This window comes from Excalfactoria chinensis, chromosome 4 (assembly GCF_039878825.1).
Source record: "Excalfactoria chinensis isolate bCotChi1 chromosome 4, bCotChi1.hap2, whole genome shotgun sequence".
NCBI lineage: Eukaryota > Metazoa > Chordata > Aves > Galliformes > Phasianidae > Excalfactoria > Excalfactoria chinensis.
This window is the reverse complement of record NC_092828.1, coordinates 10,878,524-10,896,368: the sequence shown is the minus strand read 5'-3', so window position 1 is coordinate 10,896,368 and position 17,845 is coordinate 10,878,524. Positions and strand designations below refer to the sequence as shown.

The window sequence follows — 17,845 nt, the reverse complement described above, 5'->3', positions numbered from 1 at the left end:
AGGAACTTGCCTCTGAGAAAGAGGCTCCCAGGATGAAAAGCTTCAAAAATTGTAATATTACAACAAGCCATGAAACAATGTCCTTGCCTGACAATTCTTATCAGTCTGGATACTGACATTCAGGAAGTAAATATCTGCTCTGAGAAACACGTTGTTCTCTTATATGGCATCAGTTTAGACTGTAATAGCTTTTCCTTCTGTTATCTGATCATCCTGTGCTCCTGATTTAGCTCTATTTGGGTCTACAGTCAGCCTCAAAGGAGAACAACTGCTCCTTTGGTGCGGAAATGATTATCTTCCCTATGCCTGGAAAGACTGGATGGATCTGGATGTTTAGCCATCCCTTTATTTAATGACATCTTCAAATGACAAATAAATGAGTGGGTTTCTTAACACCAGACCGAACTGTCATTTGGGTAGTTAAACTGCCTGCTTTGTTTCTCAGGACAGTACGAAACTGTATCAAACTCAAAAGACACCTCAATTTCAACATAAAATCCTACTGAAACCAGAAAATGGAGTTTCCATCTCAATGGAGAGTGCTTTCTTCAGGAAAAACACCTTGTTAATGGAAGTACGAAATATAAAATGGCCCTGGAAAGTCAGATAGTTTTGCTTCTTTTATGAAGTTCTAATGAGTAGCTCTTCAAGTGAGCATCTAAATGTAATTAAGTTGGAATTTCAAGGCAAACAATTACAAAAGATACTTCAGATGGCATATCGGTGCAGTTGAAAAGCATTAAAATGTTATTTACTTCTTGGCAGAAAAATATGCTCTCCTTCTCTCAGGATGCCCAGTTCTATTTCAGCCTGCCAGCCCTGCAGTCAGTCACACAATCTAGATGACTCTTCTTGCTGTAGTTACAGTACTGGAAGTTCAGGTGTTATATTTCAACTACAACAGTAGATGTTCTTCCAGTTGGGATTCAATACCCTTTTTTAAAATACTGCTTGTCGAACTTGACTTTTTCCCTATTCGATATGAACTCCTTGTCACAGATGCTGCTATTGATCAGTCACTCTTAATGCTTCTTCACCACCTATGAAATTAGTACTTAATGGTAACACTTCTCAGGTCATCAGTGAAAGCAATGACGGGTCTCCCCTCTGCTGCTGCACCATTTTATTCTTTACCATAGGGTCAGATAAGAAAGCTTTTGTTTGGTCAGCCAAAACATAATGCCAAAGTGTCAGGACAGCAAGCCATTAATACGCAAAGGATCTTTTCTATTAACGGGGTATGCAACAGAATATCATGTTAAGGGAATGCTGATGCACTGGATAAAAAAAGAATAATGCCAGAACAATTACTTTAAGAACACGATATAATTTCATGTATTTATGTCAGTTTCCATTTCATGTAAGTGATTAATGAAGACTGAATCACTTAGTCTATTCTTCCAATATATTCATTCAAAAATCCGTGGCCAGATACAGTACAGTGTGACCAACCCTGTTCTCAGCATTCTCACTGAAAATGCAGTCAGTATCCAAAAAGAAAAATGCTTGGTGGAATTACTGTGCAACAATAATGATATTTCTGATGAGTAAGGCACGGACCGGGTGCTGATGCTGCAGGCTACTCAAGGATGGTTAATTGTATTCATGGACTATTTGTAAGACAGCAAGCTGCCAAAACCTCAGACATTTCCAACATGGTAATTCAGGAATGCTGTAGTAAATAGGAGAAAACAGATGTCATAATGTGTTTCATCTAGTCTAAAACTTAAAATGTAATTAACTTAATGGCTTGACAAGTAGCTGATGTAGCAACAAATATAATGCAATTGAATTAGTATCTCATTATGACGTCGAACTTTTCTACGTAGGCACTACCAAAATAAGATCAGCTTTTGAGATGTTGATGTATCTCACAGTGATTGTCCTTGAAACACCATCACATGTAACACTTCCTTTGTATTTCACCACTTGTGAAAAGCATTCCACTTTTATAACACTATACTTCTGTGCTCTTTCCATTACACCACTAGTAAAAGCTGTCCCTTGCTTTATTGTTTCAGAGGCTTCTGCCTGGGCACTTGGGCTTTTACATCCATTGTGTAGGATTTTCTATCTATCTTCTGTACTGCTTGGCCGTTTGGCCAAAGCACGTAAGTGATTCTCACAGTTCTTTCATGTCTGAGTATGTCTTACGGTAGAGTTCAGGTGGTCTGCTCTGCACACAAAGCAGCATGCTGTGACAGAGGCCTGTGTGGGTATTATTTTGGGCTTCCTGAAGGCTCCTCGAGGTATTATTGTAATTAATTAAAGTAATTGAATTAAATTGGAAAAACGAAATGAAACAAAGCAAAAAACTCTTTGAATTGTAAAACTGATTTTTCCAATGACTCGGGACTTCTAAACTAACCATGTTACTGTGCCCACTTTAATAATACTGAAACCTGTTACAGCAAAATCTGAAAGTAAGACCGAGTGGCCTAACGCAGATCTGACTAACATTTACATTGTTCTCCATTCATGTAGATGAGGTCCTCGATGCTAACCAGAAAGTGGCCCCCTGCTGCTGCGGGTAACTCCAGCCAGCTCTTTCACTGCCAGTGGTATTATTAGGAAGGAAGGATCAGTAAAAAGGAATCTGCAACCTGATCTGGTGCTGAGGAATGCCTGTCTGAATGTGTTGTTTGAATTCAGTTATTACTTCTGGGAGGTGTGAACGTTTCACAAGGCTCTTCATTCAAAACCTGAAACTGACTGTGAAGGGTACTAAAAAAGTTATGCAAGCCTTCATGCAATTAAGCAAAGTAGTTTCCAAAAGGTAATTATATACAGTATGTCATGATAGCCAATCAAATACACTGTTAATGCGTTGGACGTTCCTTGCATTGCATTATTTTTGATGGTCCATTTTCTGGAGTTTGGAATTGTCTATAGATGTATGCGTGGGTTTGGATTTACTCCCTGCACCTTTCGTTAATTTGTTGTTGTTCTTACACGACATTTGTTTCCTCATGGATGTTGTTCCATCTCCATTTCTAAAATGCTGAATGGGCAGACTGCTTCTGTCAAGTATTTTACATGAACCGTTAATGACGTGTGAACAACAGGGGACTGTCAACTCACTGGTTCTCAGGAATCACAGAGTTAAGTGATACAGAAGCCCTGCTCAAGGAAATTCAGCTTTTAATTGCACCTAGCTGGAAATTTCAGGGAATATTACAAACTGACCAATTGCAGGGAAGTATGACGTATGTCTGGGAGTAAATGCTGACAAGACCCCACATACCGTGCTGCTGATCTGCTGTGCTATTCCTCCTTTAATATGCACCTGAATAGGAGAAAATCTTACAAGGTGAAGTTTGTAATGTTCTAAGAATTTCATTGGAGACCCCATCCAGCAGGGGTCAGAATGAAAAAGGGAAACAGTGGTACTTGCTGAGGCTGACAGCTAGAGGCACAGATCTATCAGTCACTCAGCGTCTATTCAGCATGCTTTTTAGCACACATCACTTGGTCTTGATTTTCCAAACAAGCGTAGTTACCTACAGTGCACACCCACCCAGTTGTTCATGCTGTGCGTAGATTGTCACACAATGTTCCTTTGGAGAGCCTTCACCTTTGATATCAGTTCAAGAAGTAAAAGAACAGAAACAGAACCGGAGTTAACATCGGAGTTAGCGTTGTCTACCCCCACGGTTTTTCAGAGGAAAAGTTCATTAGCTGCTTCACATGCCAAGGGACCAGCTGTCCTTCAGCACATGGAGCGGCTGAGATTGACCAGGAGGACAAGTGGGAAATAAGCTCACAGAGGTGCCAGCACAGCATATGGTCACGTACCAGCTGTTTCTGAAACGCTTGCCAAAGGGAGACCAGAATCTGGTTGGCTGTTAGGAAAAGAAAACTCATCATAAACCAACAAGCAAACAAAAAAAAAATCCACTATCAGTATTCCTGAGACCTGGCCACAAAGGCAGGACTGTGGATTTGAAACCTCACGCAGCAATATGTGAATATTCAGAATAATCTGTCATTTGTTTGCATGCTCAGGCTTCCTCCATTAGAAGAACGGTGATAATCAGAGAGTTTGGCCATTCCACAGAGCTTTTAACACAGGAAAGCCATAGAAAGAGTTAAATAAGGTAAGTGGATTTGTACCCGTAATATACATTGCTAATACACTGAAAATGTGCTCAGCAGCCTGTGTGGAGATCAGTTGAAAGTGGTGCCAGTTTTCGCTTCAGACAAATTGCAGGTGTCCCACATTTTACTGTATTTTATTTCTATCTTCAAAAAGGGAACTCAGATTCCGAGCTTGAAAACAAAAGGAGATCTGATTTTGATTGGCACAAGTCGTATTGCTGTGCTGGTGAAGCGCTTTTGATAAAGCCGTGGAGTGACTCAGCAGAAAACAGTCAGCAGGATTTTTCCCCAAGCTTTTCCGTTTTCAGTTTCAGCTCTTCTCAACAAGAAAATAAGTTAAACAGTAATTAAATAGCTCGCGGAATGACTCTGCTCTTCCAGCACGGGGTTTGAAGCACTGCTTTCTCTTCAGAGCACTCCCATAATACTCTCTCAAGGTTTGGAAGAAGCTGTGCTGATTAACTCCATGTTCGTATGACACCAATTACTGCCTCAGCAGCATTCAGGACAACGTCAGTAGCTCATGCAGCCACACGGTCCTGCACGTTTAACTTTAAAAATAGGTTTCTTTGGTCAGCTAAATCAAACGTGCAACTAAATTTGGTGCTTGGTAAAGAACATCTAAAAAAAAAAATGATTCCTAGCTAAAACGAAAATTAAGGAGAAATAAGAGTAACGCTGCTGTCGTGTATCACAAATAAGTACGTGGGTGGGGAGGCAGTGGCTACTACCTTGGCACACATTCATGGTTTCTATGAGATGTGTTTTCATACACAGGTTTAACTCTCTGGAATGCCCACACCCAGCCGGGGGATCATCTTGTCAGTGGGGAGCACGGTTCCAACATGGACAGAAGTGGTAGTGTGAGCCTGGTTAGATGGCACAGCTCACGACGAGGCTGTGAGTAAAGGGAAAACCCTCAAGATGACACGATCAGACTTTGGCATCTTACATAATACTGACTTTCCTTGCACCTGCGTGTGCTCATACAGCTGAGAAATGAACAGACCCAACACACATCCAAGAGGGCGTTATTATTTTCCCAATTAAGACGCTTAATTAGCACTGCGGTGTGCCGCCCTCGTCATATTTTCAGTCTCACAGCGGCCTATTTTCATCCATCCACCGCACTAAAAGTGTTGCTTTTCATTACCCCTCGGTGCATACGCAGCTCTGACGAAGCCGGCACTTCATCCACGGGGATAAAAGTTTCGGAGCTCCTCACAGCGGCTCCCAACGGCAGCCTTTCCTTTCAGACCGGCTCCCGAACCCGCTCTATTTGCACACCGTGCCCTCGGAGCCGCCGAGCCCTGCGGAGGGCCCGCACTCGGGGACACTCCGTCATCACCCCCACTTCCTTCTCCTCCGCATTCCATCCCCAGGCTCTTCCCGCCCCTTTTCTCCTCAGGCGCCCGGCGCTCCCCCAGCGGGCGGGGCCGTAGCGCCCAGGCGGCCCAAAGGGACATTTCCCCTCCCGCCCCGCCCTTCCTGCCCGCCATGCAGCCGGGCGGGTCGCCCGCTCCTCTCTCGGCCCGCCCGCCGCTCCCCTCAGCCCCGTACTTGGGCGGCGGGATCCGGGCCGCCCTCTGGGCGGAAGGATATGGGGCGGGGCCTGCGGCGCGGTCCGCCGAGGAGCTGAGTCCTGTTGCCGGGTGACGGAACGGCCTCCTCCCCCCCCCCCCCCTTCTCCCCTCCCTCGCTCCCTCCCTCCCCGTGGCGCTGGGAGCCGCCGCCGCCGCCGGTTTACGTAACGCCTCCCGGGGCAGGTCCCGGCTCCGTCCCGCCCGCCTCACTCGGGGACGGCCGCAGCGGGACGGAGTCCGCCGCCTCCTCCGGCTGCCAGAGGCCCCGGGCCCCCGCGCCGCGCCGCCACGGCAGGTAAAGCCCGGGTAGAGCGGCGGGAGGGGCAGGGCTGGGGCGGCCAGGGGACGGGGCCGGGGCCGGGGCCTCCGTTCCCGCCGCCGCACCGAGGGCCGGGCCCGGCCGGGGAGGCCTCCCTCGCTCCCTCCCTGTGCCGGCGGCAAGCGAGAGGAGGAGCCGCGGGGCCGGGCGGCGGGAGGACGGCTCCCCGGGCCGGGCGGGGGAGCGGGGAGTGGAAGCGGCGGGAGGGGAGAGAGGGGCCGGCTGGGGGGTGACAGCCAGCGCCGGCGGCGGGCAGGGCCGGGAGGCGGGGCCGGGGGCCCGGCCCGGGTTGCCCCGGTACGAGCGGCTGGCGGCCGGCCCGGCCCCGCCCGCGGCGTTCCGCTCCGACCCGCGGGGTCCCGGCGCCAGGTGAAGGGCGGGGGGAGCCGCGCCGCGGGCCGGGCGCACCCGGAGGGGAGAGGTGGAAGGCGGGCGGCGCGGCTCGCGGGCGGCGAGAACCGGAGCTCGGGCGGTCGTGACAGCGCAGCGGGCCCCGCCGTGACCTTTCGGCCGCGCGCCGCCGGCTCCGGGCAGCGGAGCGGGGCTGAGCGCTGCGGCTCGGGGCGGTGCGGGCAGCTGCTGCCGCGCCGCGGGGTTAAGGCGGGAGACAGGCGGCGGGACTGGGACCCGCTTTTTTCTTTTTCTCTCCCCCCCCTTTTCTTTCCCCTCCCGGCAGCATTGTCCTTTAGGGGCCTATTGAAGGCAAAAGGCGGACAGAAAAGCTCGGGCTGCCGCCGGCGGGGGGCGGGGCTCGGCTGACGGCGGAGTGACGGCAGCCGCGTCCTATGGCCGCGCGGGGCGGGCCCGGCAGGGCCGCAGCCGCTGGCGGGCGGCAGGCGGGGCGGGGGCCAAGGTTTGCCGAAGGTTACGGCTGAACGCAGAAGCGGCGCGGCCGAGCCTCTTGCCCGCCGGAGCGGAGCCGGCTTCCCACTGGCTGCGCTGCCCGAAGCGTGGCTGAGCGCGGCCGTCCTCCCAAACTTTGAGAGAAGTGGGGTTGCGGTGCGCTGCCCCGTTTTGTCTTTGTTTTAATCGCTCGTTGCGGTACCTGGCGCTCGTGTGAAGGGTGAGGACGGTACCGTTTATCCTCTTAAGAGCAGGCATTCCTGTGTTCCCTTGTTTTCCGTCTGTCGGGTTGTAGCTGATAGGACTGGACCTGAGGACACTGCGGTGTGCGCAGCAGGTTTTCCTGCCGGTCCTTCAAAACGCTGTGCTTTATGTCCTTTTTTTCGCACGCACGACTTCGGTGTCGCTGTGATGAAGAGGAAATTGCGGATCAAATTGGGTGTCCCAGCTGTCAAAAGTGAGCTCGCTGTGATTCAGTGGGTAATTGTATGAAGCAAGCTATTTCACCACAGCACCCGAACCCAAGCAATGCAGGCTGTTTGTGGTCCCTGCCCATCTGAAATGGCCTTTTTTGAATTTATTGCTGAAGACAAAAATATTCCTTATAAAAGTAAATGACACATAACTTGATCGTTACTTGATGTGTAACTCTGCAGATTTTATTTTGTACTGATCCTCCATCTGCTGCTCCTTGTCAGTATGGATGTGCTAAAATGGTCGTGTACAGCCCTTCCCTTGCAATTAATAAAGTTTGTTGTGTGCGTATCAAAATCCCCAAACTCCCGCACAGAGATGCAAGGGAGGAAGTAGGTAACATGAATGAAGACAAGCAGTTCCTTGTACGTGTGTAATGTCCTTCACGTGCCAAGAATTTTAGGGAAAATCCTGCTTTGAACTCTCTGTGGAAAACCTCAGCAGTTGCTGTCCCTGCCACGTTGTGCGTAGCAGGTGTTCCCATGCTGTCAGCAATGGAACTTAATCTCACTTTGTCTGTTTTGTGCACTGTTGGAGGTAATGATTCTTCCAGACCGCGGGTTCTGCAGATTGACATGAGCTACGTGACCCCATGGCCCTTCTGCTCATCAGCAGGTGAATCAGGAGGAAGGGGAGAACAGATTGATATGTGACCCCAGAGGAAAGATAGGAGGCCTTGAACATCTGTTACCTTAATATGCTGATTCCATAGCCTGCACTCCCCACTGCTTTCCCTCTTGTTGCTATTCATTGTTCTTCTGAGTAAGAGAAATTCCATAGGAGTAAAAGGATGTCAGCATTTTCCTTTGCTGCTTTGCTATGCATTCTAGCAGGAAGAGGGACAGAGTGGGATCTGTATACTGCTTATAACTTAGTGTCAGCTTCCCTCCTTGTCCTTCCTAAGGTGGCATAGTATCACAGAGCCCCAGTAGGATTCCTAGCTATTCAGTTCAAACTGAGCAAAATCATCTGCCACTTCAGACTCTGCTTAAAGGAGCGTACAAAATCACATAATGATGGGTATTGAAAGTGGTATATGTTAAATATCACCTCTAAGCCCATCTAAATGATAATATATAATATATTCAAAGGTATATATATATCTAGGGCTTCCTATAGATGGTGTGAGAAAGAGACCCCCATTTCCATTTATTCCTTTGTAGCTTGCTGCTTTTATTTATTTTGCCCTTTTTTTTCTTCAGACATACCTTGACAGCACGTCTTCCATACTGAATGAAGCCCCTACAATTCTGCAGTGGTAATAATTTATTAATGTAAGGTGGCGAGTGGTAACGTATGGTGAAGCAGAGTAAGATGAGGACAGCAGTGCTTAGAATTTCTGTAGGCTGAGAGGTAGCGGGGATTGTTCTACTCAGCTGCACTGCTGGGGGAGCTTGGGTCACTAATGGGATCCTGGGAGCTCTTTCATATGGCCTTTTTATTGGGATTGCCTTCTGTGTTGTGGGACAGAGACTGGAATCATGCAGTTCGGCTGAGGAGCAGTGCCAGGCTCATTGGTCTTTTGTGGTTATCAGTACAGAAATGAGTTGTCTTTGGATTGTTTGTCTTGTAGTTGTTTTTCCAAGATATTTTCTCAGCAATTTCATGATGCAAAATAAACACATTCAAGTGAATCTTTGAATGCTCGGTTGCATTTAAGTGTATAGTTAGAAAATTGGCTACTGTGAGGGGAAAAGAGTGTTTTCTAATTTGGAAGTCATTTATCAGCGTCTTGTCAGGCAGAAATATCAGGTAACCGTGGGACTTCTTGAGTGTTTAGTAGGAAGAAATCTGTACCAGCAGCTTCCTCTTCTGTTACTGGAGAGGCTGCTGTACTTTTCCAGCAACTGGTTGGGCACGTTTGTAGTGGATGCTGAGTGATGGAATGTCTGTTTTATCATCAGGCTGTTTTCGGCGTTCAGTAGCATTCAGTAGAGAGGTTTTCTTCTCACGTAGTTCTCACTAGAAGCTCCTTCTCTAGCTGTATTGTAAGTTACAACAGCGTCACAGTTTCTAATCCATTTCCTTTATAATTTCATGTGCAGTTATCTGGATTTAATCACAGTAGTGTTCTTCTGTATGGATTTTGCTCGTAACTGAGCTGCCGTGTGGCTGCTTCAGCATCTGTCCTTCCAGTTTTCCCTGAACCCTGGGCTGAGAATGAGGAGACCCGCACTGCTCTGTCAGCTGCGTCACAGCATGGATGGAAGCACAGTGTTCTGTTGGTTGTGCCTGTGTTTCACATACTGTATGGGAAGGAGGAATGGTTTTGCTGTTCATGTATTATTAAACAACGTGTGGGTTGTTTTAGTGGTGGCTTTTCAGATTTGGTTAGAAGAGTGAGTTTGGTTGCAGAAGGATTCCAAAGAGAACCATAGTTGTATTGCAGGAAAGATTTTGTGTCCTGTTAAAGGAAGTCTGGAGATAAGAGAGTGAGAGATGAGGGGCTCACTGAAGGCAGGGGAAATAAAGCACGCTTTCATAAAACTGTTGTCGTTTCAGCATCAGAACAGCGGAGCTCAGCTGCAAGACATGCACTGTAGGGTTATTCCAGGTAATGTTTGCTCAGCCAAGATTTGGATTGAGATAATCTTTAACGGCAAAGTGGCGAAACGTACCAAAACATACACAGGGTGATTAAAGACATTGGTTTTTGGATGTGTCATATATGCTTTTTAAGAAAATACTTTCGTTAGCCTGAAGGGAAAAGGCTGCTTGAAGCATCGCTAATGAAGAAATGGGTAACGCACGTTGCTGCAACTGAGTAATTAATTCTCACTAAATCCTTGTGACACCGCAGTGAGTTATTACGAACTTGAAACAAATGTGAGGGCTCTGGCTGAGTGGGAGCACGAGGCTCGTGCTGAGCCGGGGGAGCTGGAGGATGTTGGCAGGAATGGGGCAGGCTTCCAGCGACTTGTCTGACGGATTGCTTTGCTTAGGAAGTTGAAGGAATGACTTGTGCTTTTTCATGGTATTTTAGTTCAGCTGCCTGAAGATTTGAGCCAGCGACTGTTACTAATTAGCTAAAGGTTGCAGCTCAGTGACTTCCTATTCTCCTGCTTCTGTTTTCTGGGTTAGAAGTTCAGTGCCGTGTAGCTGCGGTGAGCAGCGAAGCACAGCTCCCTGCAGGAGTTGCGCGTTTTGTTTTGTCAGAGTTTTCATAACTGCTTTACTGGGAGCCACGTTGAGTTGTGTGGGGTCACACAGGAGCTGTAAAGTGATTCTGTAAGTCTAGCTATTAGTTTATTATTTTTTCATATTTACATAGTTCTGTTTCTTTTTACCAGCTTCTTTGAACAGCGAATCTTATCAGCTGGAGAGAAACCTCAGAGTTCCAGTTTTCAGTAACTTTGTTCTTGAGTTGTGAAGGAAATAACTTGGCTATCAGTCCCATAACTTCCTGGAAGAGAAGCAGCATAGTGCTGACCTGCTCTTTTTGTGAGGGTTCTTCTGCAGTGACAGTTAAACACTTGGCACTTCAGTAAATCAAATCTCCAGGTACCATTCGAAGTAGCAAATACTTGATTTTTAAAGGTGACGTTAACCTGCCCTCCCTGCTTAGTTTGGACACTTTTATTTTCAATTATTTGCTTTTAATGAAGAGATACTGAAAAGTCTGTGTGGTCATACAAGTCTGTTTCTCTTTTAAACCCCTCATGGGGCTATTTTTATGCTTTTCAAAAGGATGGTAACTGACTGTTTGAGTCACAGACCCACTATAGAAAACCTCAGCCAAGTACAGAAAACTTCAATACAGAGCATTCAGGGAAGAGCTGCATACACGTTAATGAAATAGATGGTATAGTGTGGCCATTTACTGTGGAGGAATTTATATATGGCCAAATGATTAACTGTAAAAGTATAAATAGCTGGAGAAATGCCTTTGCCTTTAAATGGACAGTAATTATTGCATGTCTGGAATACAAGATTCTCCTTTCCACTCCCGAGCTGAAAGATGCAAAGTATGCCCAAGAATAAATTTTGTATTAGTTGAATTAAATGCTGTACAGTTGCACAAATAGTGGCTGTGGGCTACTTAATGCAGTGGCGTTCTGACCGATGGGAAGGGCAGCTCAGTGTTTCATCCTGGTGATTCCTTTGGCTGCTGGTGCTGCAGGAGGCAGGGAGTGCTGTGGCTGTGACACTGCAGGTAAGGCTGTTTCAGGGCTTGGTGCTTAGACCTGGGAGCCATTACCCTGCTCCTTGGAGGGGGAAATGAGCTGCCCGCAGAGGGTGTGGAGTCTCCTTCTCTAGAGATATTCAAAACCCACCTGGATGCTTTCCCTGTACTGTAGGGACCCTGCTTGTCAGGGGGATTGGACTAGATGATCTCCAGAGGTTCCTTCCAACCCCTGCTATCTGTCATTCTGTGGGAGAGCTCTGACAAGGAGCTGTTGTAACAGAGAGCTCAAGCTACTCCAGAAGTTGGGCGAATGCAAGTCATCAGGAGGGCAGAAAGTGGAGTGATACAACAGTAGATCCTCCTTCTGGTCTTCCCACAATTTGACTGTGTTCTCCCTGTTTGCACTGTAAAGCCCTGCCTGCGTTTTAGCAGGGAGAAAAATTAGTAAATCTTTTCGGATGCAAGCAGCTTGAAGATACATATACCACAAGCCCTGAAGATAAATGTTCCACTGAGCTTAGAGCACGTGCATTCTTTGTGATCTCTGCTATATTTGGTTTTTATTAATGTTTTCTGTTTTCCTAAGAAAGAGTTGCTGAAGAATGGTGATTGATGGTAATCAGTGGCATGCCGTCTGTTGCTTTTGTACGTGTATGTAGGAAGAGATAAAGCTTCTGATAAATTGTCTCTGTAGAAATGTCTCATGGGACTGAATAAAAGCAATGGATGAGGTCTCTTCTTCGAAGTTACAGCCGAAGAGGGTTCTCGCAGCTCCTCCCAGGCCCCCTAGCGATCCATCCAAGTATTCCCTTTGTGTAACGTGTGTGAGAGGGCGAGATGTTCATCGCTGACTTTGCCCTGGTGTGCTGATAGGATCTGCAACTTCAGATTGAAACACTTAAATCATGCTGACATCTTCATTGGCAGAAAGAAATGAAACAGAACAGTCTGAATCCTGATGGTGGTGTGATACCAAAATTATAGCAGTGTCTGGGGAGTTGCTGTGAAGTACGACTTGAGGCACTTTTGGAGGCATACAAATATACCTTCTTCTGAATTAGCATCCAATGTTTCACTTGGGTTTGCCACTCTTGGCTGATCCACAGTGTTCCAGGCCAGCAACAGTGCAGCGCTTCCCCCTGCGTCACCACAGCATACAGCAAACCAGAATTTGTTGTCTCCAGGCTGCTGTTGCTCTGATCCACATGTTTTAAAGGCAAGTCTGCTGAGTTAGTGATGTTTTGTTGTGGAGGCTTTGTGTTTGTTGAAGAGTGACCCACCAAAAGTGACTTTTCTTCCATTTGGAACACACTGATTCTGAAGTTCACTTTTAATGTGGAAAATAGATCCTTGCTGTTAGGCACAGAGTTGTATTTCAGGGCTTATTAACATTCTGGTTTCTGAGTTAGGTGATGTGTGTTCATTTTTCCTTTTTTTCAGTTAGGATTTAATAAAATCTTATAGTCTGGTTTAAACAAGTACCAATGAGTTCAAGCACCAGCTTTAAATAAGCTTAAAGTTTAGTGCCAGATTCAGCCCTGGACAGTAATAAATTAAACGGGAGAAAAGGGAGCATTGTCACAACAGTGTACCTCCATCTCTGTTGTGAATGGAAGCATTAGGATTGCATTGGTAGGTGGATAACCCTGTTTGGACAGATTTTACAGAACAATGCAGATGTTTCTGTTGTTTACGACAGCTGGACATTAGAAATCAGTGAAGCGGGGTTTTCAATCTTGTAGGTTCAGATCATCTATAAATATCTTCTGGTTTGTTAAATCTGATTTCTGAAGGTGTTTTTGGAAGTTGTGAGGAGTACCGAAGTGTTGGAGATAGGGCAGTTTGGGCAGCTTACAGGTAGGTGGTCCCTAAGCTTATCTGGTACAGACACACAACCAAAGAGTGCTTCAGAAATAGTTCTATTTGTTGAGTGTGCGAGTTTAGTCTGAATTGCTCTGGACTCCCCTAAGTTTGAGGAAATGAAAATAGCAGCTATGTGCTGTCAATTGAAGTGCCCGCTTTTGGGTTTTCTTTATATCTCTTGATGTTGAGTCTTGATTTTCCTGAACCAGCTTCCTGAGCGATGCTATAAAAAGATCAAGTTTGCTCACTAAATAACTAAGACAACTATTGAAACAGGTTTGGCAAAACTTGTCAACTGATAGAGCTCCTGAATGTCCTGTTATATGAAGAACCACTTCCTGCCTGTCCACCACCTAGAGACACGTCTTCCAAGTCTGCTGTACATAATAAGAGCACTTCCAGAAGAGCCGTCTTGTGAAACCACTTTCAGATCTTCTCGTACCTCTGTAAAGTGGTGGAGTTTTGATGTGTGGCGGACACGGTGTGCTGTGACTGTTCCTCACAGTGCTTGCAGCTTTTGCTGTTAGGTCATGCTTTTCTCTCTTGCTTTTTTCAAACTGACATACTGTAGGTTTTTCATCTTATGTTACACGTTTATTTTGAGGAAGCAGAGAATATTCTGGTGACTGAGAACACTGAGATCTTGGATATGCAGCTGAACCTAGTGCAGGTGCATCGCTTGCTGCTTCTGCAGCCCAGTAGTAATTGCTCCCCAGAGCTCACTTTTTGCTTTGCTCTTTGGCAGGATTGGTGTTCTGACATCCTGTAACAAAGTCCATGTATGTTAATAACATGCAGCTCTGTGAGCTGATCAGCTAATTGAACTCCTCCAGCTACTTTTTTTCCTGAGTGGTGTTCTTGTATTATGGTGAACATGAATGTTTTATGAGAACAACTGTACTGCTTCAGACAAAGGCTTTGTCAAATCCAGTACTTGTCTGCATCAGCATTTGTAAGTGAGCTGTTACAGAGGAACAGGGAAAGTACATGTGATACTTCTCCCAAATTGCCCCCAGCTCCTCGCTGTTTTCTGCCTAGGGGATTTCCTAGGCCTGATGTGTTTTGCCTTGTTGGAAACTTTCAAAGGGTCTCTCCTGTTCAATTGCTTTTGAAGCCCATCTGAAAGGATACGTGTGTGTGTGTGTATATTCTGTGTCTTCGTTATCTTTTGACAAGGAATTTCTGATCCATGTTTTGTAAAGCTTTGTATGTAGCTCGTGTTAACCAAAAAACAAGCACAAACCAAACAACAGTGCATTGAGCAATCCCTGGCCATGGAGAGGCACGTCTGTTCTGATATTACAGGACCAAAGTTCTGTGCAGCTGTTGCAGATAACGCCAGTGGGCAGCTAACAGCACGCAGCCGCTCACTTGCTTTCCCTCAGCAGGGTGGGGAAGAGGTTCAGAATGGTAAAGCGAAAGCTGCATGTGAAAGCAAAGCAAAATAAAGAATTGCAACTTCCCACTGAAAATGTGTGTCTCTCTGCCATCTTTCCCCCAGCTTTTACTGCTGGGAGAAGCATATGGTGTGAGACATCCCTGCAGCCAGCTGCCCTGCATGTGTCCCCTCCCAGGCTTTTTGCAATCCAGTTCTCCTTGCTGGTATGGCAGCCTGAGAAAGAGGAGGTCTTGGCATGGTGTGAGCACTGCTTGGTGATAGCCTGGGCATCCCTGCATTATCAAAGCTGGTTTGGTTGCATAGACAAAGCACAGCAGGACGCATTCTGCTCTGCAGAAAAGTAATTCTATCCCAGCCCAAACCAGTGCAATCTTCACCCCATACTCTATTCACGCTACCCAACATGCTCTCATTCATCACCTCCCCTCTTCCAGTCTTTCCATTTATACACAGGTGTTCCCTTTGTCTGTGGACTGCCCCTGCACGGTGTCTGTGAAGTGTCAGTGGAGTTCAAGTAGCTCCTGGTTTGGCTTCTGCCTGTGTGTGGCAGTTGCTCAGGGCAGGAGGGCAGTGTGCTGCATGGGTTTCGGGGCACTGAAGGTAGCTCATGTCAGGGCACTGCTGCACCTGCACTGCTGTATTGGATGTTCATCCTCCATCAGTTTGGGTGGTTCCTGCCTTGGAATCCCTGTAAGAAGCAGCTGAAATCACAGATTACAACAATTAAAGGTATATCCGTTATAGAACTGTGTGTGTGTGCGCAGTGAAACAGCTGACTTTGGTTTTTCTACTGTGGTTTGATCTTTTGATTGCTGCACAGTCTAAGCTTGCAGTTTGATGAGATTTCTAATGTACTGCTTAGGAACTAGATCCTGGGAACAACAGTGAACTTAGAACCCATTGTTTTTATATGAGGAACTTAGTATTAATAGCACAGAATTACTATTTCTGCCCTGTCTCATTTCCAGTTTCTGTACACTGAATTTTGTTTGCATTTTCATTGCTTGGTCAGTGTGTTTCGTAAGCATCTCCTGCATTTTTCACTTACTCTGTTCACTGTCCCTGCTAGCTTGCTGTAATTCTTCAGCTTCAGCACTGTGTTATGTATCCCACCTTCCAGGTCACTTATATGTTTGTTAAGCAATGCAGGTCTTACAGAACTGTGCTGATGACTTTCCCTGTGTTGTTTTGTTTTTATCTGTGCTCATTTTATTTGCTAAGAAGGTGAGAATCATAGAATGGCCTGGGTTGAAAAGGACCACAATGATCATCCAGTTTCAACTCTGTGCTATGTGCAGGGTTGCCAGCCACCAGACCAGGCTGCACAGAGCCACGTCCAGCCTGGCCTTGAATGCCTCCAGGGATGGGGCATCCGCAGCCTCTTTGGGCAACCTGTTCCAGTGTGTCACCACCCTGAGTGAAGAAAATGAGGCTTACAGAGTAGCTCTTGAATTCTTTGAGTAATTCCATTAAGCTTTGATGCAGGATTAGCAGCTTCAGGTTTTCCTTTGGATAAGCATTATGAAAACAAGCAAGCAGATTTTTTTAAGAGAAGCATCCCTCAGTGACATCCCCACACTGTGTTCTGTCCCAGGTGTTTTCCCACTTGGCTGAGTTACTGTAGAACCAGAACATAACAGCAGCCTGGGTAGATATCAGGCAGCTGTAAAATATCTGTCCTTTGGAAACAAGCTTGTACTGTCCTTGAACATCTGATAATACTTCTTAAAAAGAGAAAATCCGTGTCTATCAGGAAGTTAATTCGCAGAGCTGCTCGTCTGCTTCTTTGTTAAAGTGCTTCTTGCTTTGATTCCTGACAGATGTTTTAATTTGTGTTTGCTATAATACGGCAATGCTTCTGGAGCCCTGTTGGACTGAAATGGGATGTAGGCAGAGGTTTGTTTGCAATGCAGACATTATCAGTGTTTTTTATTTTACTGTATTTGGTGCCTTAGTCATGAGTCAAATCTCTGCTCTGCTGTTTGTTGTACAGTAACACCAAACATCACCACACATGAAAAGGTTGTCACCGCTCTGAGAACTGTAGAGCCAGATTTCTTTGGTCATCAAGGAATGTGATTAAAAAACAACAACTTCTTCTGGATTCACATGTCTTTTAAGTGCCATGTGAAATTTATTAAGGACACAGATGCCATTGTTTGCTTCAGTCTAAATAGGCTTTGTTTCGGGGCTGTGACAGTGCCCTCCCCAGTGTGTGGCCCATTGGTTGGCATATTAAGGATTTGTTGAGGCTTTTCACTGGAAGAAGTAAAGCAAATAGTGGTAAAATTGCTGAGTTTTTCATAATGCGTAAGAGAAATGTTGGACTTTTATTGTCATCTGTGACTGTGCTGTTTGATCCTTAGTTTTCTGGAGGGGACTGGAAATATACTAATGTGAACATTTATTTTGATGTTATTGACCACACACAGTAACATTCTCACTTCTGATTTGTAGTAAATAGGATTCATGGGGTTTTGCTACATGCAGTTGTCATGGAGAGGAAACATTGCTTGTTTGTGTTTAATAAAACCACTCTGCAAAGAAGTGCTCCTTCTAAAAGGTGTCCTGGTTAAACATGTGTGGACTTTTATATATCCACGTTTATAAGCAGTAAGAATGCTGTGATTGCTTTGTCATGCTTTGAGCCATTGTCATCAGTTGTCAAAGACTGTAGCAAAAAGGCCCACACCTTTAGAAAACGAGAGCTTCTAATTGTAAACTATGTGATAGACTGACATATTATGCAGAATGTTAGTGGAAATGTATGAAACAGCACTAGAGAAAACTGCTGTGTGTCGGTGTGTCTGTTCCAGTTGTTAATGTACAGCGTTAGGCAGAATGGTGCACTGGAAGCACAGATGTTGTGGTTGTCCCTTCTGGGAAAGGGAGGAATGGAGTAGATGGCATCAGTAGCTTTATTGAGGAAGTTGGTGTACAGTAGTGTGTAAAGAGCAGGTTGGTGGCTTGGGAGCATTTATTTGCAGATCATGGGAGGAAATAATTATTAGTTTCCAGGTTCCTTCAATATATAGATCCTCTAATTTTTGTTCCTTTGGAGCGTATACTCCTATGCTGTGGATTTAAGCCTGCAGACAGCTTGATTGCTTTCTGAGTTACCGTCTACAAGAAGCAGTCTG

At 46.0% G+C, this 17,845-nt stretch overlaps 1 protein-coding gene across 2 annotated transcripts in view; it reads left to right on the top strand.

The window, feature by feature from the left end:
- The first annotated feature begins 5,838 nt into the window (after positions 1-5,838).
- KIAA0232 (KIAA0232 ortholog) overlaps positions 5,839-17,845 on the top strand; it is a 59,867-nt gene continuing 47,860 nt past the window's right edge. For both annotated transcript variants that reach the window (XM_072334566.1, XM_072334565.1), the window contains exon 1: positions 5,839-5,976. The gene's annotated coding sequence lies outside the window, so the exon portion shown is untranslated. The remainder of the gene's footprint in view (positions 5,977-17,845) is intronic.